Here is a 27,887-nt window from a genome sequence, read left to right on the forward strand (position 1 = left end):
AGCCTTTCCAAATACACCTGTCGTTTCCAAAGTTTTTAATTCTTGTGGTTTTAATATTTTAATATTATTTTGACATCAGTATTATATTTGACATTCTACTTCTGTGCACCATCCAGATATTCTCTTAATGTAGAGTGGTTTATGAATTTTGAAATGAGCTCGTTTATTCTTTTAACAGTCCTTGGCAATGGTCACCATCCGAGAAATACTAGACTTAAACCACATTGGACATTATCAGTCAAATTGGCAATTGTAACTGGGCCTAGAAAACAGTCAGCAACTTCTCTAGCTAATTTAGTATTGGAGATAGCTGCTCCTTCCTATCTGGGCTCAGATCATGAAGTGAGCAGCCATATTATCTATAAGCTAATGTTAGAAGATAGTCCAAAGTAGAGTACCTTTCACTAACGCAATGAAGAGTTTAGAAAAATGTGGATGTTTGTTTGTTTGTTTGTTTGTTTATTATACTTATTATACATTATTTATTATACAACACCATTAAAAGCATTGCAAATCATCATTAAAGTGAAAGACTAACCAAGAATGTTTTAAATAGCTGCATAGGCTTGGTGGCATTAGAATTATATCTGAAAGTCCAAAGTAGGGATCCTTCTTCTTGCCAAAACTGCTAAAAACTCTTTTCCTGTCACCTCATGCCCAGTTACCCTGGCAACCTTCCAAACTCCAGTCTCTGTTCACACCTCGTGGCCAGGGGAAGAATAGTTCACATGCATTGGCAATAGTTCTCAATGGCCCTGTATTGTTTCTTAATGGCCATAGCTTGGCTAGGTCAGTTTGCATAGGCCTAGGAATTCCTTGCGTAGTGCAGTTCTGCAGCTTGTACTTTCATCTATATTCCAATCAATAAAAAGCCTATCATTTATTAATTTCTAGGGTCCCCCCCCCATTGTATAACAGTATACTGGACCCAATTCATTCAACACAAGAGCCATGGACCTCGCCTGCCAGCATATGGACAGCCAGTTCAGATGTGTTAGCCGAGGTGTCCCATGCTAATGGCCATCTGCCCCCATCGCAGTCTACATTCTTCACCAATTGGAGCTTCTGTATCAGGCCCAGGGCAGCCCTGGGCACGCAGAAGCACTGGGCTTGCAGATTTACTCAAAGGGAGGTCTGGATTTTGTATCCAATAGTGGGTGAACTTCAGTCACAGGGTTGTGATTATTCTGGTTGCCAACATGCACAAAATAATGAAACCTCAGTACAAATAAAAAGCAGGACTACATAAATCGGTGCAAATACTAATACTTCGTTTTAATGGTTACTACCCAGCTTTGTTGTATTGAAAGGGAGTCTTTTCATTCACTTACCATTAGGTGAATTGCACAATAGGTCTATTGTATGCCCTTACTGTGCTGGGCAAATCCATAGCTGCACAGCTATACAAGTACAAAAGCATAATAACATACACTGCACAAGGGCGGGAATAAAATAAATTAGGTATTGAATTACCAATGTTTTTAATAGCATGGCTTGAAGTAGTATATTCCCAAGATTTGGTTTAGTGGTTATAAAAGCAGACTGGAACAGTCTGAGTCAGCAAATCCACAACCCACGGGGAATAAATTGCAGGGTTTACAAGAGAGTAATACATAGCTTTATGCTTGCATCTTAAAGTTCCATTTGCCAGGAATGGAAGAAAAGAGGCAATGGTTTGCTTTCAGTGATCCACACATCTGGAAAAAGTAAAACATTTGTTCCTTCAATATGTGAGTTGTCATGGGGTGTTTTTTTTCTCCTCTGCTAAATTTTTCCATTTTGTTTTAGGGTCCTTCCTTTATAGTCAGTATATTGCATGTGTGGCAAAATATTTTATTTGGTTACAAATAGTACACCAGTATGTTTAATAGTAGTACTAGGTGCTAGTTGTGTCTCCTAAGAACAGCATGAAGGCAAAGCTTTAGTGCTTTTTCTTTTTCTTTTCTCTTTTTTAAGGAAGTGGCTCTACAACTAGGGATAGGAGAAAGTGACCAGTTCTGCTCTGTGGCATTTTGGCAGACAGTGGAATGAAGTCATCCCATAATGGCTTCTACAATTCACTCGATACTCTGTACATGCTTGAGCCCAGGGTTCAATAAAAACACTATGCCTTTGCTAAATCGGAGAGGTTTCACAGTGGTTTCCAAAAGCATGCCAAAGATATCCCTCAGATATCCATGGTTTCACAACCATATGAGTACAAAAGCAAAGTAACATAAACTGCCAGGACGAGGACACAAATTGTTAGCTTTTGAATTACAAATGGACTCTACAACCCAATGCAATGCTTTCTTGATTCATTGAGGGAGTTGTCTTGCTACTGACCCCTTGCTTTATCAGTTATGAATGAATGAATGCAACGTGTACAATGCCTCAGGAACATCTTTGAGATGGGGTGGCCATCCCCTTCATAGAATTGTAGAATTGGAAGGAACCCCTAGGGTCATCTAGTCCAACCCCCTGCAATGCAATCTCAACTAAAGCATTCCGTGGCAGATGGCCACCCAACCTCTGCTTAGAAAACCTCCAAGGAAGAAGAGTCCACCACCTTCTGAGGGAGTCTGTTCCACTGTTAAACAGCTCTTGCTGTTAAAAAGTTCTTCCTGGTGTTTAGTTGGAATCTCCTTTCTTGTAACTTCAATCCATTGGTCCGGGTTCTACTTCCTGCTACTTCTTCCATGTGACAGCCCTTCAGATATTTGAAGATAGCTATCGTATTTCCTCTCTCTTCCTGGGTAAGCATACCCAACTCCTTCAACCATTCCTCATAAGGCTTGGTTTTCAGACCCTTTGATCATCTTGTTTGCACTCCTCTGTCCATGTCGCAGCTTGTCAATGAGTGAATTTATTATTTCAGTCACAGACCAGTTCCAGCCCACATACAATATCAAGGAAGTCATAAAACACGATAGGGATACATTTGAATTTGCAATTAGGTATAACAGGGACAATACAGATATAGCAACAGTTAAAAAATATAAATTAAAACTTAATCACTAAAATATAACCTAAAATTATCATTTAAGGCCTTAATCATTATGATAGCACCCAGCTTGTCCATATCCTTCTTAAATTGTGGTTCCCAGAACAGGACACAGTACTCCAAGTGTGGTCTGACCAAGGCAAACTAGAGCAGTACTGTTACTTCCCTTAATTTGGACACTATACTTCAGTTGATGCAGCCTACAATAGCATCAGCTTTTTTGGAGTATATGAGGAGGACATCATCATATATGGGGCATTGCTGGGCTGTTCTGTTCCCCTCCAAGACACAGAGGGGAAAGTAAAGATTTGTAGGTGAGGAAGGACTGCTTTCGAGGCAGATGGAAACATACAACTTTCAAGGGAGTTGGACAAGTTAAAACTAGAATACTAAAACATCTTCAAAAGACTAATATGAAAATAAATGTCTTGCATCAGTTTCACTTCCTAAAAATGAATGACATGATTTAGCCAAACTGACACATTTGCTTCCCCCATTTATTTTTACCATTGTATTACACATGTTTCAATATTCTCTTATTGAAAACAAAATGTTCAGAAGTGTTTAACTCTAGCTAGATCATGCTCAAACTGAGTTGAACTGAATAGCAAAACTTACTGAACATGGCTTTATTCTCAAAAAGGGATGCAAACATGTTTACATTTCACTGAACTAGATTCATGTGTTTTTTATCAGCTGAACTTTTAGTCAGCACCACTAGCCTTTGGTCTTAAGCTATGCTGAAGTTCTGCACTTTCATGGAACAGAGAACTGGCAGTATGCCGTGAAACCCTAGACATGAGAAACCCAATCTAGTCTGGCTAGAGAAGTTACAGAAACAGTTCTATTATTTATTTACACAACACGTTTGCAAAGAGCTTCTTGAGGCAGAAGCATTGGTATCACTGGACTGATAGAACTGTTTACTTGAGACACAAGAGTTATTTTGATGAAATTTGGTGAGTTAATATTCAGTCTGCTTTTTACAGCACAGGACAGTTATATGTTCCATCATGCAGCAGCAACTGAGAACAGAGGTTCTGTTAGCGTTGAATGTTTCACTAATTTTCTGCTTTGTAACTACTTCAGTTCCTCCAAAATATGTGTGTCAGGAGCACTTGTCTTGATAAAAGACTGGGACTGACTTGCTGGTGCCATTGTATGCTGCTGCTATGTTTTTGAGCATGTACTTAATCAGATATAGGAAGTCATAATTTTAAAAATATTTTGTTATGGATCTCCATTATAGTTTACAGTGATAAATTATAGATCTTGCAAAATATCTTTGATTCAAACAAAAGCAGTAGAATTTATGAAGATGAAATTCAAGTGTTGCAAATCCATATTTGTAGACTTCTTGATCAGGCGGCATTCTTGAGTAAATTGGTTTTTTAATATCTGGTGAGTATATGTGTGTCTATATTTTTATATTATATAATAATATAAAAATAATTTCTGAAAAGCATATTGTGCATAATCTCTTACACTTTACAGACCTTATAGTCATTATAGGCATTTTTAATCCAGTAGGATCAGATATTACACACACACAACATGCAATCAGAATACAATTGTACATAACAACCTCTATTTTTAACAGACTGGCACACCAAGATTTTTACAAGAAAGTTGTTTTTACTATTGAATAACCTGAAGGAAAATGTCTAACAAATAATTCTGCTTTTTTCAATGCAACACAGTATTTGATATTTAAATTGTATAATAATGCTTTAAGTGCTTCACAATTGCTTGCCTGTGTAGAATTAGAAAGCTTCAGGTCTACTATTGCTTGGTTTTGAGTTTGTGCTAGAAATGTTACCATTATACTCTTTAAGAATTTTTGTGCTATGAACTTCTGAATTTAATATAGGCTTGAGTTAATTACACTTCAATCTTCCAGTTTAAAATTCATGCGCCTTAAGAGTGCTGTACCCTGAAATAGTTTATTTTATGCTGTTATATAGTGGCAATGAGTAGTATTCTTTCATAGCGTATCAGTGTCTTCATGCTCTTACAAGGATCCTCTTCTTCATCTAAAGAAATAGCATTTCCATAAATATGCAGAAGAGACTTTTCTAATATGACATGTGTGGTTCAGTTTCTCTGGGGAGCTTAGGATGCAGTCTCGTTTTCTGGGAATTAGTTCCACTGAACTCAGAGATACTTAGTTCTGAGTAAACACAGTTGGATTGTTGCAGAAATTCTGTCAGAGAGGTGCAGACACCTAAGTCTGCATTTAGAGCATTGTTCACCTTTCCTAAAATTCGCTCAGATAAATCCCTTAAAAGATAATAATAGTTTTACCAGAAATAAAATGGTTGAAAAATGCTTTTTTTATTGTTGGGGTTTGAAGTTAAAGAGTACATAACAACAACCAAGTTATATTGGTGCCAGAAAGAGATAAATATTGGTGCTAGTTGAAACTACATTGGGAGGTTGTTCCAGAGGTAGGGCAACATAACTGAGAAGGTCATCTCCCCAGTTGCCTGTTACCCATCTGGCCTCAGATGACAGGGGAAGCTGGGGCAGCCTTTCATGTTAGTGTAAAGGCATGTTGATGTGGTAGGAAGCATTCCGAATTTTTCTTGAAAATGGACCAGTAGTCCATGGAGCTTTTCATAATAATATTCATAATAACAATAATTTATCATTTATACCCCACGCGTTTGACTGGGTTTCCCCAGCCACCCCAGGCGGCTTCCAACAAAAGATTAAAATACAATAGTCTGTTAAACATTAAAAGCTTCCCTAAACAGGGCTGCCTTCAGATGTCTTCTAAAAGTCTGATAGTTGTTTTTCTCTTTGACATCTGGTGGGAGGGCGTTCCACAGGGTGGGTGCCACTACTGAGAAGACCCTCTGCCTGGTTCCCTGTAACCTCACTTCTCACAGTGAAGGAGCCGCCAGAAGGCCCTCGGCGCTTGACCTCAGTGTCCGGGCTGAACAATGGGGGTGGAGACGCTCCTTCAGGTATACTGGGCCGAGGCTGTTTAGGGCTTTAAAGGTCAGCACCAACACTTTGAATTGTGCTCGGAAACGTACTGGGAGCCAGTGTAGATCTTTCAAGACCGGTGAAATCCCCGAGACTCATAATTGGTATCAACCCACCAGGGATCTATGGCTTACATGACACTACTCTGGTATTCTAATGCTGCATATGTAGAGAATGGTGATATGTTTAAAAATATAATGCTGTCTGAATGGATGCCTTATGTATATTTGTATGTTATTATGTGCAGGTGCTAAGGTCGCCTTTGTTACTGTACTCAGGCTCAGGCAGAAGTCATAAATTGTTCCCCTCTTATTTATACAGTCATACCACAGGTTACAGACGCTTCAGGTTGCGTGATTTCGGGTTGCGCACCACGCCGAACCCAGAAGTACCGGAACGGGTTACTTCCGGGTTTCGCTGCATACGCAGAAGTGCTAAATTGCAACCTGTGTGTGCACAGACGCAACCCGAGCGTCCACTGTAGTTTTTTTAAAAATGGAATGTATTTCCGCTCTTAAAACTGATGGTTTGGAAACCTCCAAGCAACTGCTAACAGTTTCCCTGATTGTCATAGAGCTTCAAAGTTAATATGTCAACAAACCAGTATTCTCTGGCAGTTTCCCCCTCTAGACCGTAAATCATATTAACCTAAGCAGACCTTGGGACCATATTGACAGCTTGTCTGACTATATTATTAAACAATATTCTGAGGGCCAATCTGTTTATATAAAACAAGCCTTCTTTAAATTGCATGAATTGCCAATTTAAGCACAAATAGTGCTTGGTATTTTCTCAATTCTAGTTGTGCTGACAATTTTTTTTCTAACTGTAATAAATTACCCAGAATTTTCCTCTTGGTATTAGAATGTACAAATATTTGCTCAAGCCATTATTTTTCTGCTGAGTGAGTTTGATATCAGGGGAATTTGCTGGTGATGGGTATTCCGAACCAATGCATCTCAATGGCTTGGAAAGACTTGGTATAATCAAGTCCTAGATCCAGTTCATTTACATCCCACGATAGGTTGCTTGTTTAGTTCTTGAAAGTAAAAAAAAAGAAAGAATAAAACACATGGGAAAGGTCTCTCACATTAGAGCTTGCCTTTTTCTTTTGGTTTCCTTTTTTAGTATTCCTTCTCCTTTGAAGCATAGATCTTGCTAATTAAACAATTAGGACAACAAACACTATCCGGCCACGGGTCAGGTAGAAAGTTCAAACCCCAGATGGTCCCTATCTACACATGGCCCATCTACCAGATGGGTCCCCATCACGTTGAGTCCCCCCCCCCCATGTTAAGCCAATTTGTTATAGTCTTAATCAAATATTTATGAGTCTTAGAGCTTTCACTAGGAAAAAAAATCAGCTAGTGCTTCACTGGCCGGCCTTTTCTGTATGTGTGAAGCTGAATAATGCTGCTTGTAGGCAGAAGTAAGTGGTGCTGGGAAAATGTTTGTTCACTCATAAAGTGTGTGTGTGTGTGTGTGTGTGTGTGTGTGTGTGTGTGTGTGTGTGTGCCTGAGCGGCAGCATTCAAGCAACGTTCATAGCACAAAGCATACCATTGTACAACACCTTGGAGAACCAAGGTCAACTAAACCTAAGCCATGATGCTGAAGCCAGGCATAATTATTCATGCTATTTCCTCATGCATATATGCATGTAAAGTGTGAATAGAAGTCTATTTTGTACAAGGTGTCGGCTGTATACATGTATAGGGTACACCTGTACAGAGAGGAGTAAAAATCAGCCACGCCTTAACATACTGCTGTATTCCTTTGCTTTAAGCAATTTTCTTCTAGCTCATTTGAGAACAGTGAGCGACGCTTTGAAGAACAATGCCCGAAGCAAAGAAGCCCAGCAGTGAGGGGGAGGCAAGGTTTAGCTCTGTTCACACCACAGTCCTTTTACCATACGGACTCTCTCCTGTCCCCCATTCACCCCACTTTGCAAAATTCACAGGGCTTCTAATTACATCTTGGGTTGTCCTAAAATTTTTAGCCTACTGAGTGCAGCATGGAATTTGCTGAAAGGGACTCTTGTCAGATAGCTAGTACAACCAGCAGCCTTAAGTTTGATAACTTTCCCTACCCTACCAGTACTGATTAATTATAAAGATATTTGTAAACTCTCAACTCATAAAAAAATATTGAGGTGGTATACAATATATTAAAGCATCCTGAAGCTATAAAATATGGGACAAATGACCAACAATGACCAACAGTTCTCCAAAAATGCTTGGAAAAACAAAGAGGTTTTCAGCATGGAACAAAATAAGAGGATAGTAGGTCCCTGTCTGTTTTTATTATTATGATTATTACTGATGTCACTGCATTAATATTCTTGGTTCAGTTAGAAACGAAAGAAATAAGAGACAACTGTGGGATACTCAGTTCACTAAGATGATCACACAAGTATCCCCAGAAATTCCCTTTCTACCTCTTCTTTTAAAAATTCCAAGGTAGGGGATTTCCCAGTTTTTATAGGCAGCATTCCCTCCTGCTGAAAAGTGTTCTCTCTCTCTCTCTCTCTCTCTCTCTCTCTCTCTCTCTCTCTCACACACACACACACACACACACTTCACATACACACTAGTTTCTGAGATAACCCTATAGTCCTTTGAATTACTGAAAGTTGCAAAGAGCTGGCAGAAAACTTTTACTATAGCTGTATTAAAGCTTTTATTGGAAAAGGTCATTGTAAATTAAATGCAATGTCAGTACTGATCCCAAACCTGTGTTCCAAATCTAATATTCCAGTAATATACTTAAGATAGGAATTTAAGGCATATGTAGCTGAACATATTTGACATCATTGTAATGTATTCAGTAACACCCCACCCCCTGTTGTATGTCAACACATATTCCAATTAAAGTGAGGCTGGGTGGATGGATAGATAGATAGATAGATAAAATATTGCTGCAGAGAAGTGTCAATTAAAAATGTATTAAATACTGTAGAAGCGTAGTATTTATTTGGATTGTGAGATGTTTAGAGTAGGCGTTGACAGTATCCTTAGGAAGTAGCATCCACTGAAATGAAAGGATGAACATGTTTAGGGTTTGGGTGAAGTGGAAATTTAAGTCTGCTGTAACAAATGGTGTGATGTGCCTCTGGGCAGTTTGATCTGAAATATTCATTAAGTAGGATCTGATAACAGAGCTTCCTCCATAATAAGCTGCTTAAGATAGAGCTTTCTTCTGCTACCCTTATGCCTAGTAGTAATCATGATGGTTAAAAGAATAAACTGAACAATTCTTGACAAGCTACTTTTCCATTTTTAATTTCTCATTGGTTACCGTATACAATATTGTGACATTATAATGTTGGTGCCCAAAGAGCTTGCCAAATTCAAGAAGCTGATACACGCTGGAAGCTAATTAAAAATAAGCTTCTAAATTAATTTTAGAAGCAGCGTTGAATTAAAAATAAAAGCAAATGTCTCTTTTGAATGTTACCTTTAGGTTGTAATCATGTGCATATCTACCTGAGAGTAAGCCCCATTAAGCTAAGTGGGACTTGTGCCTGAGTAGAAATGTATAGAATTTAACTGTAAATCTTTAGACCTTTGAATTAAGGCACTGAATAGGATTTTAGCGTTCATCATGCAGATGCTACTTATTCTTAAATATATAATCCATATGTTCACAGCATTCCAATATTTTATGAGAACTTTTCTTATCAGGTAAAGCTTCTAGACCAAGAAAAGCAGTGAGCTCCAATAAATCATATTGGTGGAGATGAAATGGTAAAATCACCATGGCAATGGTGATCCCCGTGGCAAATGTATTGTCTAGACCAGTTCCAAATTTCACTGAAGGAAAGGAAAATCAATTTGGTTAGAAAAACCTCACACAGAGGGAGACCAGCTAAGAGTAGTTTTGCATGTGTACTTAAGCCTGATATGCCTCTAACAACCGCTAGCAGTATTGTTGGAAATAAATTCAACATATAATATGTAAGACTGCTTGCGTCAGGGTGTGATATTACCTTATTTTGCTAGATATGACACTAGATAAAATGACTCCAAACAGGTTTTGAATTCCTTGGTCCCCAATACCGTCTTACTCATTCCTTTCCATTGTGGTTTCTTAGATTATAGGAACACTCCTCTGTGACCTGAATCCTCCACTCACCTTTACAAAACTAGTATATGAAGAGCAGTATTAGACCCCCTCAATTTATAAGCCCCCTTTCAATGAAGACGTGTGAAAAATGTAGGTGTGAATGTTTTCCTGGAAGCATAATAAACCCTGTTTATTTGGGGTAGGGGAGAAGAGTCTATTTTAGTTGTCAAGTTTACTCCTGAGCTAAGTGGAGTGGGATACTGATTTTGTAATACAGAACTTTATTCTTGTTTTTATATTTGTTTGTTCAAAAATGATTTTTAGAAGTTCTCTCCTTTTGAAACACAGTATGCCAGACAAACATATAAAAGGGCAAATAAACTTACTTAATAAGTAAGCCCATAGATTGCACTATATATTTAAGTATTTATATACCACTATTCATAAAAAATATCAGCAATACAACAGTGGCACCTCAGTTTAAGAACAGCCCTGTTTATGAACTATTCAGTTTATGAGCTCCGCAAAACCGGAAGTAGTGTTCCGGTTAGCAAACGTTACCTCGGTCTAGGAACAGAATCTGAATGGTGGAAGGGCACCAGCGGCAGGAGGCCTCATTAGGGAAAGTGCGCCTCGGTTCAAGAATGGTTTCGGTTTAAGAACGGACTTCCGGAACGGATTAAGCTCATAAACCGAGGTACCACTGTATATAAAACCATAGAAATAAAAACAATTTTTAAAATGTAAAATCAGAAATCAGTTGATTTTTTAAAATATCTGGTTCTCAAGCTTCTTCTCAGACAAAGTTTACTGAAGTTTACTATACAGTGGAAAGGAGCAGCCAAGCATACTAGGACTCAATTTCTTGACTTTAAGAAAGCCGACTTCATAAAACTTAGGGAAGTGCTGGGTGAGATCCCATGGACAGCAATACTAAAAGGAAAGGGAGTTCATGATGGCTGGGAGTTTGTTAAGAGGGAGATAGTAAAAGCACAACGTCAGGCAATACCAATGAGACGGAAACATGGAAGGTGCCTAAAGAAGCCAGGGTGGCTATCTAAAGAACTTTTAACTGAATTAAGATTAAAAAAGGATGTGTACAAAAAATGGAAAAGGGGGGAAACCACCAAAGAGGAATTCAAACAAATAGCCAGCACGTGTAGACACAAAGTCAGAAAAGCTAAAGCACAGAATGAACTCAGGCTTGCTAGAGAGGTTAAAAGCAACAAAAAAGGCTTTTATGGGTATGTTCGTAGCAAAAGGAAGAACAAAGAAACAGTGGGGTCACTCAGAGGAGAAGATGGTGAAATGCAAACAGGGGACACAGAAAGGGCTGAACTCCTCAATGCCTTCTTTGCCTCAGTCTTCTCCGATAAAGAAAACAATGCCCGACCTGAAGAATTTGGAGCAAATGATTCAGCAAAGGAAACACAGCCCAGAATAACTAAGGAGACAGTACAAGAATATTTGGCTAATTTAGATATATTCAAGTCTCCAGGGCCAGATGAACTGCATCCAAGAGTATTAAAAGAACTGGCAGATGTGATCTCAGAACCACTGGCAGTCATCTTCGAGAAATCCTGGAGAACAGGCGAAGTCCCGGCAGACTGGAGGAGGGCAAATGTTGTCCCTATTTTCAAAAAGGGGGAAAGAGAGGACCCAAATAATTACCGCCCAGTCAGTCTGACATCAATAGCAGGGAAGATTCTGGAGCAGATCATTAAGCAAACAGTCTGTGAGCACCTAGAAAGGAATGCTGTGATCACCAATAGTCAGCATGGATTTCTGAAAAATAAGTCATGTCAGACTAACCTGATCTCATTTTTTGACAGAATTACAAGCCTGGTAGATGAAGGGAACTCAGTGGATATAGCCTACCTTGATTTCAGTAAGGCATTTGACAAGGTGCCCCATGATATTCTTGTAAAGAAGCTGGTAAAATGCGGTCTTGACTCTGCTACCACTCAGTGGATTTGTAACTGGCTGACTGACCGAACCCAAAGGGTGCTCATCAATGGTTCCTCTTCATCCTGGAGAAGAGTGACTAGTGGGGTGCCACAGGGTTCTGTCTTGGGCCCGGTCTTATTTAACATCTTTATCAACGACTTGGATGATGGACTCAAGGGCATCCTGATCAAATTTGCAGATGACACCAAACTGGGAGGGGTGGCTAACACCCCAGAGGACAGGATCACACTTCAAAACGACCTTGACAGATTAGAGAACTGGGCAAAAACAAACAAAATGAATTTTAACAGGGAGAAATGTAAAGTATTGCACTTGGGCAAAAAAAATGAGAGGCACAAATACAAGATGGGTGACACCTGGCTTGAGAGCAGTACATGTGAAAAGGATCTAGGAGTCTTGGTTGACCACAAACTTGACATGAGCCAACAGTGTGACGCGGCAGCTAAAAAAGCCAATGCAATTCTGGGCTGCATCAATAGGAGTATAGCATCTAGATCAAGGGAAGTAATAGTGCCACTGTATTCTGCTCTGGTCAGACCACACCTGGAGTACTGTGTCCAGTTCTGGGCACCACAATTCAAGAAGGACACTGACAAACTGGAACGTGTCCAGAGGAGGGCAACCAAAATGGTCAAAGGCCTGGAAACGATGCCTTATGAGGAACGGCTAAGGGAGCTGGGCATGTTTAGCCTGGAGAAGAGGAGGTTAAGGGGTGATATGATAGCCATGTTCAAATATATAAAAGGATGTCACATAGAGGAGGGAGAAAGGTTGTTTTCTGCTGCTCCAGAGAAGCGGACACGGAGCAATGGATCCAAACTACAAGAAAGAAGATTCCACCTAAACATTAGGAAGAACTTCCTGACAGTAAGAGCTGTTTGACAGTGGAATTTGCTGCCAAGGAGTGTGGTGGAGTCTCCTACTTTGGAGGTCTTTAAGCAGAGGCTTGACAACCATATGTCAGGAGTGCTCTGATGGTGTTTCCTGCTTGGCAGGGGGTTGGGCTCGATGGCCCTTGTGGTCTCTTCCAACTCTATGATTCTATGATTCTATGATTCTATGAAAAACATGCCTAAAACTAGAATTGGACATATCTAGACATTTTGTTCACTTTGTAATAAGTAACAGCAATTTGCTGCTATGTATCTACACACACACACAAACACACAAGCACATTGAGATACATAGAGTAGATTCTTGGCCTAACTTCGAATGGCATAACATGCATTTTTTATTTACTTAATACTGTTCTATTATCCAAATTTTACCATAATATATTTCATTACATGCCCATTTTAGTTCTTAATAGAAAGATGTTAACTGATGCAACCTATGTTTCAATTAAATGCCAGATTCCAAAAATGATAATCTGTTGTAATTACACCTAACATGTTAATTTGAATATCATGCTTACTGGCTATCCTAGAGGTGATTATCTTATATTACATTAGCCCCAGATACATTGCAAATGAAGGGGGAGGGAGTTGCAAGCCAAATTCAAAGCCATCCAATAAGAAAATTACAGAACAAAAGAACTCGTGCTCAGTGGTTTTTATTAAGCTTTTTTAGTCAGCTAGCAAAGATGTTGACTGAAGGAGCCTAGGTTTAACAGCTCTGGTTTTTGTATCTGTTTTAATGACTTAATTAGATGCTTTAAGGCCGGTTGACCCTGTTAACAGCTGAAGACTGATGTATTTGTTCAGTTAATATCACTTCCAAATTATATTGTATTGAATCTGATCAACTAATTTTTTCTTGCAATTAAGCATTCTCCCTTTCTTTTTTTCTTTTTTGCATAAAAGCTAAAGTCCAGCCAACCACATGTTTAATTCTGATTGGTATCATAGGACCAGAGGGGACTATCAAGCTGACTAGGCAGCTGGTAGGCCCACTTATTCATTCATAGAGGCTATGTCCCACTCCCCCGGTCAGTGGTCCCCATACAACAATCTGTCTTCTAGGACTGAATTAAAAGCGGTTTTAGCATATAATTAGCTGTATAGTGAAACCAGGCAAGGCGTATGCAGATCAAAGCACACTGGGAGGCAGAAGGATACACACAGCCTATTATTTTGCATTCCATGATTCACAAAGAAACAATGCATTTTCTTTTTTAAAAATGTACTGGATACAAAGGAACAATATTCCATTTTGAGGTTAATTACTTTTGAGCAACAAAATATAATCAACATTGCAAGCCTGCCAGACTCATTGAACTCTTCTCAGGTTTGGGTACAGGAACACATTTTCAGAGATTTTGATTCTGTAAAATAACATAAGCTGGAAGCACAATGTTCTATTTTTAAAAAGATCAATAAAACTCCATTTTATTCCTGTGGCCATGATGTGAAAAATTTGAAGGGAAAAAAATCACATGGTAAGCATATCAAGTTATTTATTTAAATAGTTTTAACCCATGAAGTCCATGGTTTAAAATAAATGTACCTAGTTGCACCACTGCATATTACATTAGATTTGATCCACAATTAATGTAGATAAAAATATTTATTGCTAGATTTATATTCTTGTCCATCTACACATGTTCCCAGGATGACTTACACAAGAGACAATAAAATGTTTGTAGATTCTGCCATTTCTTTAATTTATTGCTAGAACTTCTATTGCCACCGCATTAAGTAGAGACAATAGAGGGCAGCCCTGTTTAGTTCCTCTATTAATAACAAAGCTATCTGAATCCACTCCATTAATTGTGATTCTTGCCAATGATTCTGTGTAAATTTGATTTATCAGTTGGAGGCATTTATCACCGAACTGCATCTTTGTAAGAGGTTTTTGGAGTTATTTCCATTCCACACAGTCAAATGCTTTAAAAGCATACAAAGAGAATAACGTAACAAGTGATTTAGTGCAATGGGAATAATAAACTATGTTAAGAAGTCTATGTATAGTGTTGGTATGTTTCTGTTGAGGATAAGCTGTCTGATCTGGGGCTATATAATTGTCTATTAAAGTATTAAGTCTGGGAACCATTTACCAAGGAAAGTATTTGGCATCTACATTAGAGCTATAGGGTGGTGTGACCCCACCCCACAGAATCAGGATTCAGTTTTGGCAGTAGTAAATATTTCCATGAGAATGGGATGACACCCCATTCAAAATATTGTTAAATAGTAAAGTCAAATAGGGTAATAAATCATCACAAAAAAATTATTCTGCATTGAGTGTGAACAGAATAGCACACTTAATTAGCTGAGAAACTACTGTATATTAAGCTTAAATTTTCTTTGAACGCATACATTAACTAGTAGTTAGCTATCTCCAGCACTGATGGGGACATTTAAGTTTATTACATGCTTCTACATGCCTAAGAGTTAAAAAGTAAGTAAATAAATAGTTTGCCAGTCTTGGTTAAAAATAAATACTCTGAGCATGTGCAGTTTCACATTTTAAATTCACTTAAATCATAGCACCATTTTGACTCCAGGTATAAAATGGGGCTTTGCTTCTGCTGCCTTGATACTAAACACTTGGGAATAAGGGACATTTTGTTGTAGAAAAGAATAATACACATTTTAAAGTAAAAAATAAATAAATGCACATCTGTAACTATGTACTTGTCCAGCTGGAAATATGAAGTACTGCCACTACCTGCAGTAGCTGACATGAGACCTGACTGCTACTACCCCCATCACCTGCTGCTTTCTGAGTAGTCATTTGGGGTCCTCTGGACTGTGGGGTCATAGACTTCAGATCTAAGGTCCAACCCAAACTACATCACTGAGCCAAGGACAAATTCTCAAAAAGCCTCCTGTTCCTTCAGATACAATCTACTGTGTCCTGCTGTGCATTTAATACACACTAGAGCAAAGCAAATCAAGTAGGTCCTGTTTTTCCATCAGAGACTAACTTGGATATTTTTGTTTCGGTAGTTCTAAATGAGAATCATATTACATAGTGTTTTTGTTGTTGGCTGCCAAAGTGGAACAGATAGAATCTACTTTCACTTTGGGGTTTGTATAACAAAGTATGGGAAGTATTTGCCATGGAGAGATGCCTACTCAGCTAAAAGCAATATCCAACCCTAAATATAATTACTGTTATGAGGGACAGTGGTTTCCTTTATTATCCAAAGTAGACCCTACAGAATGGAAATACAAATGACCAGCTAGATTTTTGTTGATCCTCCTCTACTAATGCATTATTTGGGACTCAACTTGTTTTATGAAAAACATTTTTTAAAAAATGTTGATTTAATGCTAAACCCAATTCATATGCGAATTGCATCTATTGTCCAGCCTTATTTTTCCCATGTGATGAAAGATAGACAAAACAGGCATTTTTTAATGCAGTTGTAACTTTATACAGTGGTACCTCAGGTTAAGTACTTAATTCGTTCCGGAGGTCCGTTCTTAACCTGAATCTGTTCTTAACCTGAAGCACCACTTCAGCTAATGGGGCCTCCCGCTGCCACCGTGCCACTGGAGCACGATTTCTGTTCTCATCCTGAAGCAAAGTTCTTAACCTGAGGTACTATTTCTGGGTTAGCAGAGTCTGTAACCTGAAGCGTATGTAACCCGGGGTACCACTGTACTCATTCAACTGAACAGCAACTTAATTTCTCACAAACCCACTTAAAGGTTTCTTCCTATTTTTTTGGCAAACTGCATCAAATTTATCAATATGTGTGCCTGGGAGCACAGGTGCATTTTGTGCATGTGGCATTTATTACAAAAACAAATTAAAAACCTGAGCACACACCAGCAATGCAAGCTTCTCTTGATGCATCCTATATCAGACAAACATTAATAGCAAACTGGAGAAACTAAAGTCTATATGAGTTCAAATAAAAATCATGCATACTTAACAAAGGTATAATTTTAAATGACTCCTCCAGAAGGCTTAGTGCTTATTTTGGTTATTCGGCAGTGCTATTCCCTGCCCCCTTGGCAGTATGCCAGGAGCAAACCAGCAGTAAATCACATGGAGCAAGTTTGAGTTAGCTCTTTATTAGAAAAACAGAATCTGCACAGGGATGCCAGGCCTAATGAGCCCAGCAACTCTTCTTCGGTAGGTCTTACCCCTATGAGACAGTTGCAGAAACTGAAGTTCTCCGCTTTCCACAGCTGCCTAAGTCCCCTCTCCAGGATTTCCCCCAAGCAATATGAGACTGAGCTGGCATGCCTGCCTTTGCTCTTCCCGCTTCATGCCTCTCCTGGTCCTGGGAGATCAGGGGGAAGGGAGCTTGTCACAGCAGGGTGGAGAGACACCCGTGCCTCTTTACCAGCCTGACTTCTCTCTGCCTCTTAGCCTCCCTCATCCCCTTTTCCTGCTTCTACTTCCACTTCCACTTCTGGATTGCTCTCTGCCACAGACCATCCCCACTCACTCTTTCAGCTTCTGACACCACCTCCTCACAGTATTCTCCCTCTGACCACTCATTATTGTCCCACCACTAATCACTGGGCTCTGAGCCTTCTTCCCTTGGGGGTTCCCCAGCAGGTTCCTTCCACCATTCGTCTGTGTCCAATCAGTCCATGACACAGTATGGCCTTGGACTCGATGGCCCTTGTGGTCTCTTCCAACTCTATGATTCTATGATAACATCAGAAAGGGAGATTCGAAATTGATTAGAATTACTCTCAAATTTCTTTTCTAAAATGGATCAGTATTGAACTATGAGGTTGCAAAATATGTAAACACACACACACACACACACACACACACACACACACGAAAGGCATACATACTCAGATTGCAAACTGTGTGATGAGAACATTTAATGCGATACTTTCTCCATACATATTTTTAAAGTAGCAGCTTTTGTATTAAATCAATTCACTATTTGTACTTTAAGAAAAATGCTGGTTCATTGTACATTTCCATAACCCATTTTGATCCTTTTCATATAATCTGCATGATGAGCATAAGCTCCTTATATCCAACCTGGCAGGCTTGTACAAACAACTAGAGCAGAGGTTATTGGTTCACTTGCAGATAATTAATTAGGACCTTCTCCATCCTTGTTATAATAGATGGCATCCTTCCTGATTAAGCCCCATGTTTCCATTTGCTTCTTGCTGTTCCCGGGCAGCCAATATTCTAGTGGGCTGTTCCAATATGGGCTTGTCCAGCATGCAGTTGTCGCACAGCTGTGTTAGCTTTATGCTGGAAATGCACCTCTCTATTTTCTTGATGAAGCCTCAGCTTTTTGCCCCTTATGCATTACTATGCACAGGGATTAGTATAGCGCTTCTACTGCCTTATCTGAATTAGATTAAGAAGAGAAATAGAGCTCAGTGTCATCTACATGTTGATGGTACCTGAAGCCTAATCTCTATATGACCTTCCTCATCTGTTTCACGTACAGTGGTACCTCGGCTTACAGACGCTTCATGTTACAGACTCCACTAACCCAGAAATAATACCTCAGGTTAAGAACTTTGCTTCAGGATGAGAACAGAAATCATGCAGCGGCGGCGCAGTGGCAGCAGGAGGCCCCATTATCTAAAGTGGTACCTCAGGTTAATAACACTTTTCAGGTTAAGAACGGACTTCCAGAATGAATTAAGTTATTAACCCAAGGTACCACTGTACAGGCATACCTTGGAGATATTGGGGGTTCAGTTCCAGACCACCAGCACAAAGCAAATATCACAGTAAAGCAAATATCACAAACAAACAAAAAATGTTTACTAGTGCATATAAAAGTTAGGTTTACATTATCATGTAGTCTATTAAGTCAGGCTTCTCTAACTGCAAGGACAGGAAGGGATATTCCTACCAAAATGCTGTAAAAATAGTTATACATTTCCCCTAACACATTATTATTTTTATTTAGATGTACACCCCATCCCAGCAGGGTAGTGCCTTACAAAAATTTAAGGGCAATCCTAATGCACTGTTTCCTGGAAGTTCTTACCTGGGATTAAACTCCACTCAACACAGTTGGCTTACTCACTTCTGAGTAAACATTTACAGAAGGCTTCCCCAAAATGGAGCCAAACAACAGCTCTAATTAGCCCCAGCCAGAATGGCCAATGGTCAGGATTTTATTTTATTTTTAAAAAAGGAGGGGAAACCCAGCTCTAGCCCTAGACAACTCCAGTCCCATGGCCAGAAGAGGGGTGGTGGCAGCAACGGGGGACTTCCTTCTTCTGGAAGCAGTCAGACTACCTGCAGCTGCACCTGCATCCTCATAAGGAGCAAAATCTGCAAAGCACAATAAAATAAGGTATGCCTGTAAATGTTTGAAAACATAGGGACAAGACCGAACCCTACTGCAAAAGTGCCAGGCAGTGGTTTCATGGAGCTTCCCGCTTCCAGTCCAGACTGCCTATCCAATATGGTACACCTTAAACATGGCATCCAATTGTTATAGGTTCAAAGAAGGCTTCATTTGTGGGAAGCTGAAGCAGTGTCTCAATTTATGCTGTTTGACCATGGCTTATAACTCATTATAATCAGCATATATTTGTTCATCAAGAGTAATATTTTGAAAGTTACTGATTTTAGAATATTATTTTAAGAATGATGAAATGAGAAGTCAACATCTCTCCCCCACCCCCAATAACAATCTCTCTCCTCAGAACTTCCTGCTGTCTTTTCAATGTTGGCCAACATAGTTAATGAGATCCCCTGAGATGGATGAAGAATGGCATTGTGGTGCTGCAATTGTTTTGTCAATTAAAAGCATAATGGGAGGCTGTCGGTGGTTGTCTTAAAGTCCAGATGTGATACCATTTATCCGCTTCTCTTTGACTTTTAATGATCATATATTGAATGTAGGGTGTCTGTGGAGGATCAGCTTGTTACTGGCACTCTCAACAATTATAAACCAATAAGTTTCTGTAAAACAGTTTCAAATGTCAGCTACGTTTGGAACAAACCTGTTTGTGGAAAACTTTGTTTAAAACTAAAAAAGGGAGATACAATTACTGTTATGCTGCGGTAGGGGGGAATAGAATGCTACTATCCTTTGTATTTGTTGGTGTTTTTTTCTTTGGACTAAGAATACTTCTGGCTTATAAAGTTATGTGGAAAGAAATATAATTAGCTTTGCTTTTGCTTGTTCCCCCTTGCCCTTTCTCAGAAAAGGTGGTTGGAAGCAGACAATTTGTCCAGTCTAGGGTGGCTGCCTCAGTCACTTGAGTGAAAGAATCTGGAAGCTTGGCCCAGGCACACGGTCAGACTTGGCACTCCCTCATTGCTGTCTGCTGGCAAGATGCCTAGGATATTACTTTTATCTCAAAGTAGTGTTCAGCCATGTTGCTGACTTACCATTTCCAGTTAAGCATCTGGGCAAATGACGCAAGGGGAAACTTTTTTTCTACAGGCTTCCAATGCTGCCAGCAAATCCAGGATGGGGAAAAAAAGCAGGGGGGAGTACATGCTAGTATTTATCTGCCCTGCTTGAGCAACATGGCCCTGGTTTCTATATTATTTATTTTCCTTTCAGCATTTTATTTTATATACTGCCTCTTTAGAATTCCAGAGCTTTGTGCTTCTTCACAACAGGCAAGCGAGATAGGCTAGTCAGAAAGATAATAACGTACCCAAGACCAGCAGGGATTTTATTTGAATCCAGTTCTCTACCAAGTATACCACACTATCTTTCTACATGATTATTTATTCTGAATATGAGAATTCCCATTAATATTCAAAAAAGTTTAAGTTAAAAATGGTTGCACAACACTTTGATCCCAAACATCCCTCATAAACCATCATATTGCATATGATGACCAAAATGATACTTGCATTATTTTGCATGTGTTCTTTTGTACATATTAATGCCCATGAACAGCAATATAACATGAAAAATTGGTACAGTGGTGCCTCGCAAGACAAAATTAATTCGTTCCGCGAGTTTTTTCGTCTAGTGAATTTTTCGTCTTGCGAAGCACGGTTTCCCATAGGAATGCATTGAAATTCAATTAATGCGTTCCTATGGTCAAAAAAAGTCCAAACAAAGCCAAATTTGGTACAACAATAGTTTATTAACTGCTCTTTAAAGTCACACATACTTTAAAGAGCATTTCAAAAATTGAAGGAACAATAAATTAAGTTTCTAAACATGACAGAAAAACATTTAAAAATCAACAAAGTGTACTTTACATACATTTTCTAAGACTCTGGGGGACCACTCGAAGAAGGTTCCTCTTCCACTCTTTGCTTCTTGCTGAGGAACCTGTCCATGGTCTGCTGCTTCATCCGCCTTTTCAGCAGCTCCCTGAGAGGCAACATGACCGTCGTATCAAAAGTGTTCGCTTGGTCATGTGCCACGTGCTTGTTCGGGTGGTGCCGCTCTGCAAAAGCCTGCACCTCCTTCCACTTCTGGCAAATGTCCCTCAGTTCTTTGGAGGACAGCCGTTCCTCAGTTGCTTCCTCCTCTTCCAGCCAGGCCTGCTCCTGCGCAACCTCTGCCTGCAGTTCAACCAGCTCCTGGGTGGTCAGCTCGTGGTCGTGCTCCTCCACCAGCTCACTGGCGTCCTCCTCTGTGACCTCCAGGCCCATGGTCCTCCCCAAGGCAACAATGTCCTGCACCACTGTTGACTCTGGTGCATCAGAGTCACTTGGTGCACTGTTGACTCTGGTGCATCAGAGTCACTTGGTGCCACACAGTCCGGCCACAGGCTGCGCCAAGCGCAATTCAAATTTCTCTGGCTGATCCCGTTCCAGGCCGTGGTGATCATCTTCAAGCAGGTGACGATGTTGAAGTGGTCCTTCCAGAATTCCCGCAGGGTGATGGTGGTGCAATCAGTCACCTCGAAGCATCGCCTGAAAAGCTCCTTGGTGTAGAGTTTTTTGAAATTGGCGATGACCTGCTGATCCACCGGCTGGAGCAGTGGCGTGGTGTTAGGCGGCAGGAACATGATGTTGATGAAGCTGAACTCCTCCAACAAGTCCTCCTCAAGGCCTTTAGGATGAGCAGGAGCATTGTCCATCAGAAGCAAAGCCTTCAGCGGCAGGTCGTTGTCCAGCAGGTACTGTTTGACAGCAGGGCCAAAAGCAAGATTGACCCAGTCCACAAACAGCACACGTGTGACCCAAGCCTTGCTGTTGGATCGCCACATGACACTCAGCCGCTCCTTGTCGACCTTGTGTTTCTTGAAGGCCCGTGGGTTCTCCAAGTGGTACACCAGCAGGGGCTTGATCTTCAGGTCGCCGCTTGCGTTGGCACAGAAGAGCAGGGTCAGACGGTCCTTCATGGGCTTGTGGCCAGGCAACTTGGCCTCCTCCTGTGTGATGAAAGTCCTTTTGGGCATCCTCTTCCAAAACAGCCCGGTCTCGTCGCAGTTGAAGACCTGCTGTGGAACGTAGCCCTCCGTCTTCACAACCTCCAGGAACTCCGCTGCAAAGTCTTCAGCCGCAGGAACATCAGAACTGGCAGCCTCTCCATGCCTGACCACGCTGTGGATTCCAGATCTTGCCTTGAACCGGTCAAATCAGCCTCTGCTTGCCTTGAAGACTTCTGGCTCGCCTGAGGTTCCTGGCTGTTCCCGGATGAGGTCTGCGTGCAAGGCATTGGCCTTCTCACAAATGACGGCCTCAGTCACTGTGTCCCCTGCACGCTGCTTCTCTTCTAACCAGATGAGCAGCAACTTCTTGACCTCCTCCAGAACAGCTGGGCGGTTCTTCACGATCCTGGTGACTCCCTTGGCTGCTTCAGTCGCAAGGATCTTCTCCCTCATCTTCAGGATGGTCCCGATGGTCGATGGGTTCCTGCCGTACTCCCTGGCGAGGTCCGTCACACGCATTCCACCGTCGTGCTTCCGGATGATCTCCTTCTTCATTTCCAGCGTCACCTTTTCCTTCTTCCTCTCGCCGGCCTCCGCAGCAGCAGTCTTCTTGGGTCCCATGGCAGCACAGCTCTTACCTTCGTAAACTCAGAAAAAGAAAAAGAAAATCAGCAATTCAAACCCAGAACCAAGTCCTTGAATTCCAAACACCCAACCCAAAATCCAAAACCCCCCAAAAAAGTTTTAAAAGTTTAACTTACGAAATGGCTGCAAATCACCAAAGTCTTCAAAATCCTCAAATGGCTGCAAAAGAAGTTTTGGGAAAGCTTTAAAAATCACCAAAGTCTTCAAAAACCTCAACTGTTCCCCCAGCCACCCACCCAGCACACAGAAATTCAAACCCAGAATTTTTTTTCAAAAAACAACAACATGGCCCAATGGTCACAGAAAATCAAAAAAATGCAGAAAAAACCACACAAGCTCCCAGATTCTTGCAAACCCCTCCTCAGCTGTTCCCCCAGCCACCCAGCACACAGAAATTCAAACCCAGAATTTTTTTTTTCAAAAAAAACCAACATGGCCCAATGGTCACAGAAAATCATAAAAATGCAGAAAAAACCACACAAGCTCCCAGATTCTTGCAAACCTCTCCCCAACACCAAGTCCTTGAATTCTAAACAACCCAACCCAAAATCCAAAAAACCCCAAAAAAGTTTTAAAAGTTTAACTTACCAAACAGCTGCAAAAGAAGTTTTGGAAAAGCTTCAAAAATTCAGCAAATTCTTTAAAAAGCTCAAAAAGGCCACCACACCGTGTGCAATGTGTTGCTCCTCGAAGTCAAGTCGCAACTGCACCTCTTCAAGCAATGCACCCTGGGTATTAACGGTTTTACGAAAAAGGAAACAAACTTGCAAGACGTTTTCGTCTTGCGAAGCAAGCCCATAGGGAAATTCGTCTTGCGAAGCAACTCAAAAACGAAAAACTCTTTCGTCTTGCGAGTTTTTCGTCTTGCGAGGCGTTCGTCTTGCGGGGCACCACTGTATTCAGCACGGAGGTGGATTTCAACTATAGCTATAGGAGGCCCTGGATTGGGAGTGTGGTATTTGAGAGGAGGGTTTAACCCCTTGATCCCTGCAATTTCCTGCCAAAAATTGCTCCCTGGTACCATCTTCCTTGAAGGTGGTGCTTAGTGCAAATAACAGCTTTGGGGGCAAACATCAGTAAGATGGGTGATAATGTGTCAGAAAAATGGCATTAGGAGGCAATGGTTAAATCCTCTCCAAATGTGAAAGAGACCAGCTCTGGATCTCGGGGTCTGTGCAGCTGCCTTTTCTCAAAAAATGAACTGGCCAGTGGTAAGCATGTTTTAAAACTGCAGACTTAACAGATGCTATTTTAGATCATGAAAACCACCGCTGGGAACATCATATGTTGTATATAGTCCCGTCACACCTCTTTTCTTCATCATGAGAATAATGAACAGCCAAAATCAGGCAGGCAGCGTTGCTTTTGCTGTTACTTGTTGTGCCTAATGAAGTGCTGTTTTCAATGGCAATTCTGAGTTCTTTCAAGATATGCCCAGAGATCAACAATTAATCAGCAAGACAACTCTTAAAGGAAATTACTGATGACAGCAAAGGGGGAGCAGACCATGAAAGTCCTACATGAAGTTAACAGCAAGTAAATTATATGATAAACAGGAATGGGTCCTGGGAGATCTTTAATATTGAATGTTTCCTAATGTTAGGTGTTGAATGCTTTCAGGCAAATGAGTATTTAAATCAGAAGCATTTAAGATGGAAACACTTTCAGAGCACTGCAAGATGGTGCATTTTGTGGAGCCTGGTCACAAATCCCATATTTCAAAGGAAAACTGAAGGTGGTCTTTGAATTTAAACCGTGACACGGTATTTTATAAATATAGTCAAGCAAATGCAAAAGGAGGAAAGTAAATCAAAGCAATCTAATGTAGTTGGGTCCATATTATCTTTTTAGGGAACAATAAAGGTAAAGGACCCCTGACAGTTAAGTCCAGTCGCAGATGACTCTGGGGTTGCGGCGCTCATCTCGCTTTACAGGCTGAGGGAGCAGGCATTTGCCCACAGACAGTTTTTCCGGGTCATGTGGCCAACATGACTAAGCCGCTTCTGGCGAAACCAGAGCAGTGCACAGAAACACCATTTTCCTTCCTGCCGGAGCGGTACCTATTTATCTACTTGCACTTTGATGTGCTTTCAAACTGCTAGGTTGGCAGGAGAAGGGACCGAGCAACAGGAGCTCACCCTGTCATGGGGATTCAAACCGCCAACCTTCTATAGGAGCTGGTTATTTATGTCATGTTTTTGTATTACCTGTGGCTGTCAGCCAACAGTGAAACTGGGCTGCACCTTACCCACCGCCCTCCTTCACCTGTAGATTCTGAAAGGACCTACCCCACAATCACCACAACTTGCTTGAGCCCTATAAAACGGAAGTAGGGAAAACCCTGATTCCCAGCAGAAACATTTCTCAGTGCTCACCAGCTAAAAGACACCCAGGCGATTTGGTATGTAATAGAAAGCTCCCGTAAAGAAGCATTGCCATATAGGTATGGCTACCTGAAGTTCAGGTACAGCTGCATGGATGAAGAAGAGTTTATTTCTATAACTGAAATTCGATGAGGTCACTGAGATGAACTATTCTGTGCAATTTCCAAGAGGTTGTGGGATTCTCCATTCAAAGCCTGTTTCTGCTAGTCCTGTTTAATGACCTTGAGAAAGTAATTTTTTAAGACCTATGCTCTGTTTCTAAAACTGTGTTCATGCAACTACAAATTCATGGCGCTGGAAGAAAAAGAAGGTAACGAGACAGTGTTGAATGCTTTCGGAATAGAATGCAGTCAGTTACAGTGGTACCTCTAGTTACGAGCTTAATTCGTTCTGAAGGTCCGTTCTGAACCTGAAACTGTTCTTAACTAGAGGCATGCTTTTCTAATGGGGCCTCTTGCTGCCCCTGCGCTGCTGGCACACGATTTCCATTCTCCTCCTGGGTCAGAGTTCTCAACTTGAAGTAACTCTTCCAGGTTAGCGGAGTTTGTAACCTGAAGCGTTTGTAACCTGAGGCGTTTGTAACTCGAGGTACCACTGTATTAGTATTTTGGCACAGTTTTCTATAGGGTAAGTTCCACATTGAAGAAATTGTAGTGAGTACATTTCCCCCATGTATTTGTCCACAGGATTCATATGTAGGCATTTGTATAACACATTAAGTGTGAGCAGAAGCTAACCATCCTTATCAATAAAAGTGATGAAAAGGAGGCATGCTTGTATAGGAGTTGGTAGACTTGACCATGTCAGAGGCAAGCTGTCTGGGATTACCAGACACTGGGGTTAGAGAATGGGATATCATGGCCTATTAGTCAGAGCAAGGACATCCACCAGACCACATCTGGAAATATGTGGACCAGATATTCCTGTAACAAGCTAATTCGTTTCTTCTTACACTATCCAAATATAATCCATAGCAAAAAGAAAAAGGTTTAGTCTATAATACCACAATACACTTTTTCTGCATTAACATTAATCTGACAATAATTATATATCTCTAGTCAGGATGGCCATAAAACTAATATTAAATCATATTATAGTAATAATAGTAATAATAATTTTGTTATTTATGCCCCACCCATCTGGCTGGCTCCCAGCAGAATATTAAAAAACGTGATAAACCATCAGACATTAAAAACTGCCCTAAACAGGGCTGCCTTCAGTTGTCTTCTAAAAGTCAGATAGTTGTTTATTTCCTTGACATCTGCTGGGAGGGTGTTCCACAGGGAGGGTGCTACTACCAAGAAGGCCCTCTGCCTGGTTCCCTGTAACCTCACTTCTCACAGTGAGGGAACCACCAGAAGGCCCTCGGTGCTGGACCTCAGTGTCCACGCTGAACGATAGGGATGGAGATGCTCCTTCAGCAGAACAGAGGTTTCCTATGTTTAAAATAAATATCTTGACTCAACTTCCTACATCTTTGTACAGTTTTCTTCTTCTTTTAAAATAAGTGATTATACAATATGGAAGAGGAGTCTCTGGGACAATTGCCGAGCCATGTTATTTCAAGCTTATAATTCTCTATAACTTGCTTTAGTTTATATGTTCATCCTGTCGGATTGTAATTATTACTGTAGAGTAAGAGCTTCCAATGCCTCAAGAATTGTAACTGTGGAGCTATAGTTGTGTGATGTTCGTCTTCAAAATTTCATGGCCAGTCAACATTCTGTAGTAATTTAGTAATTTGTAAATTAAGGGATATAAGAGGTGGAGCCCTGATCCACCATGCTGGAGAGGGTTTGGATGGAGTCGAGGTATCATTCCAGCTCCGCTCCTCTGACTCCGCTAGTGGGGGAGCTCTGCCCAATAGATGCACCACTATGCCCCTGCCAAACAGTATCCCCACTGGAGCACCCCACTAGATACTAAGCCAGTGCTGCTGCTGGCATGAGAGAGCAATGTGCCTGGTCTCTGCCTCTTCACTGTACCATTTTCTATTTCCCCCACCCCACCTTCCATCATTGCCAGCATAAACTGCCAGCCAGGGGTTAGAATTGCAGCCTAATTCCAATAAAGAGAAATCTTAGAAAAATATTCTAACCAGAATAATAATAATAATAATAATAATAATAATAATAATAATAATAATCTAAAAGCAAATTCCTTCTTTGTCATCTTTCTCCAGAAAAAAGCTGCTACTCAAGGTGACTCTGTCAATAATAAAATCTATTAAACTGTTTAAAAACAACCAAAGGAAATTGAAGGTTGTTTGCAGCTGAAGATGAGAAATAAGAGTGTGGTGCCCGTCTGCCTTAGGGAAATGTCAAGGATCCAGCCTGTGAGAGGAGAAAGAAAAACAAGTGTGTAACAATTACAGTAAAATTTCTACTGGGATTGAAGTTACCCTTGTCAGTCTAGCCTAAAAGGCATATATTAAAGGAGGTGTGTGTGAGAGAGAAAGAGAATGTGGATGAATCCTTTCACCTTCTGCCATTTTCCTAATCTAACTCTGCACCCACCTTCCTTGGTTTGAATTGGTGCATTAAGAAAGAAAATACTTAGCAGCCTACAACATAAAATGAATAAATAACAAATATTTGTTATGTATGCATGGACGCGGGTGATGCTGTGGTCTAAACCACGGAGCCTCTTGGGCCTG

General features: G+C 40.6%; 1 protein-coding gene and 1 pseudogene across 13 annotated transcripts in view; one reads left to right on the forward strand and one right to left on the reverse strand.

Moving 5' to 3' along the window:
* The window catches only part of IQSEC1 (IQ motif and Sec7 domain ArfGEF 1), a 306,192-nt gene that overhangs the window by 160,918 nt on the left and 117,387 nt on the right, over nucleotides 1-27,887 (forward strand). The window lies entirely within an intron of this gene.
* LOC308579699 (tigger transposable element-derived protein 1 pseudogene) overlaps nucleotides 19,132-27,887 on the reverse strand; it is a 146,301-nt pseudogene continuing 137,545 nt past the window's right edge. Inside the window, exons 2-3 of the transcript XR_014013483.1 lie at nucleotides 21,537-23,349; nucleotides 19,132-19,176 (exon numbers count right to left, since the gene is read on the reverse strand). The product of XR_014013483.1 is annotated as a tigger transposable element-derived protein 1 pseudogene (transcript). The remainder of the gene's footprint in view (nucleotides 19,177-21,536; nucleotides 23,350-27,887) is intronic.

This window comes from Podarcis bocagei (genome assembly GCF_964188305.1).
Source record: "Podarcis bocagei genome assembly, chromosome: 2".
Classification (NCBI taxonomy): Eukaryota; Metazoa; Chordata; class Lepidosauria; order Squamata; family Lacertidae; genus Podarcis; species Podarcis bocagei.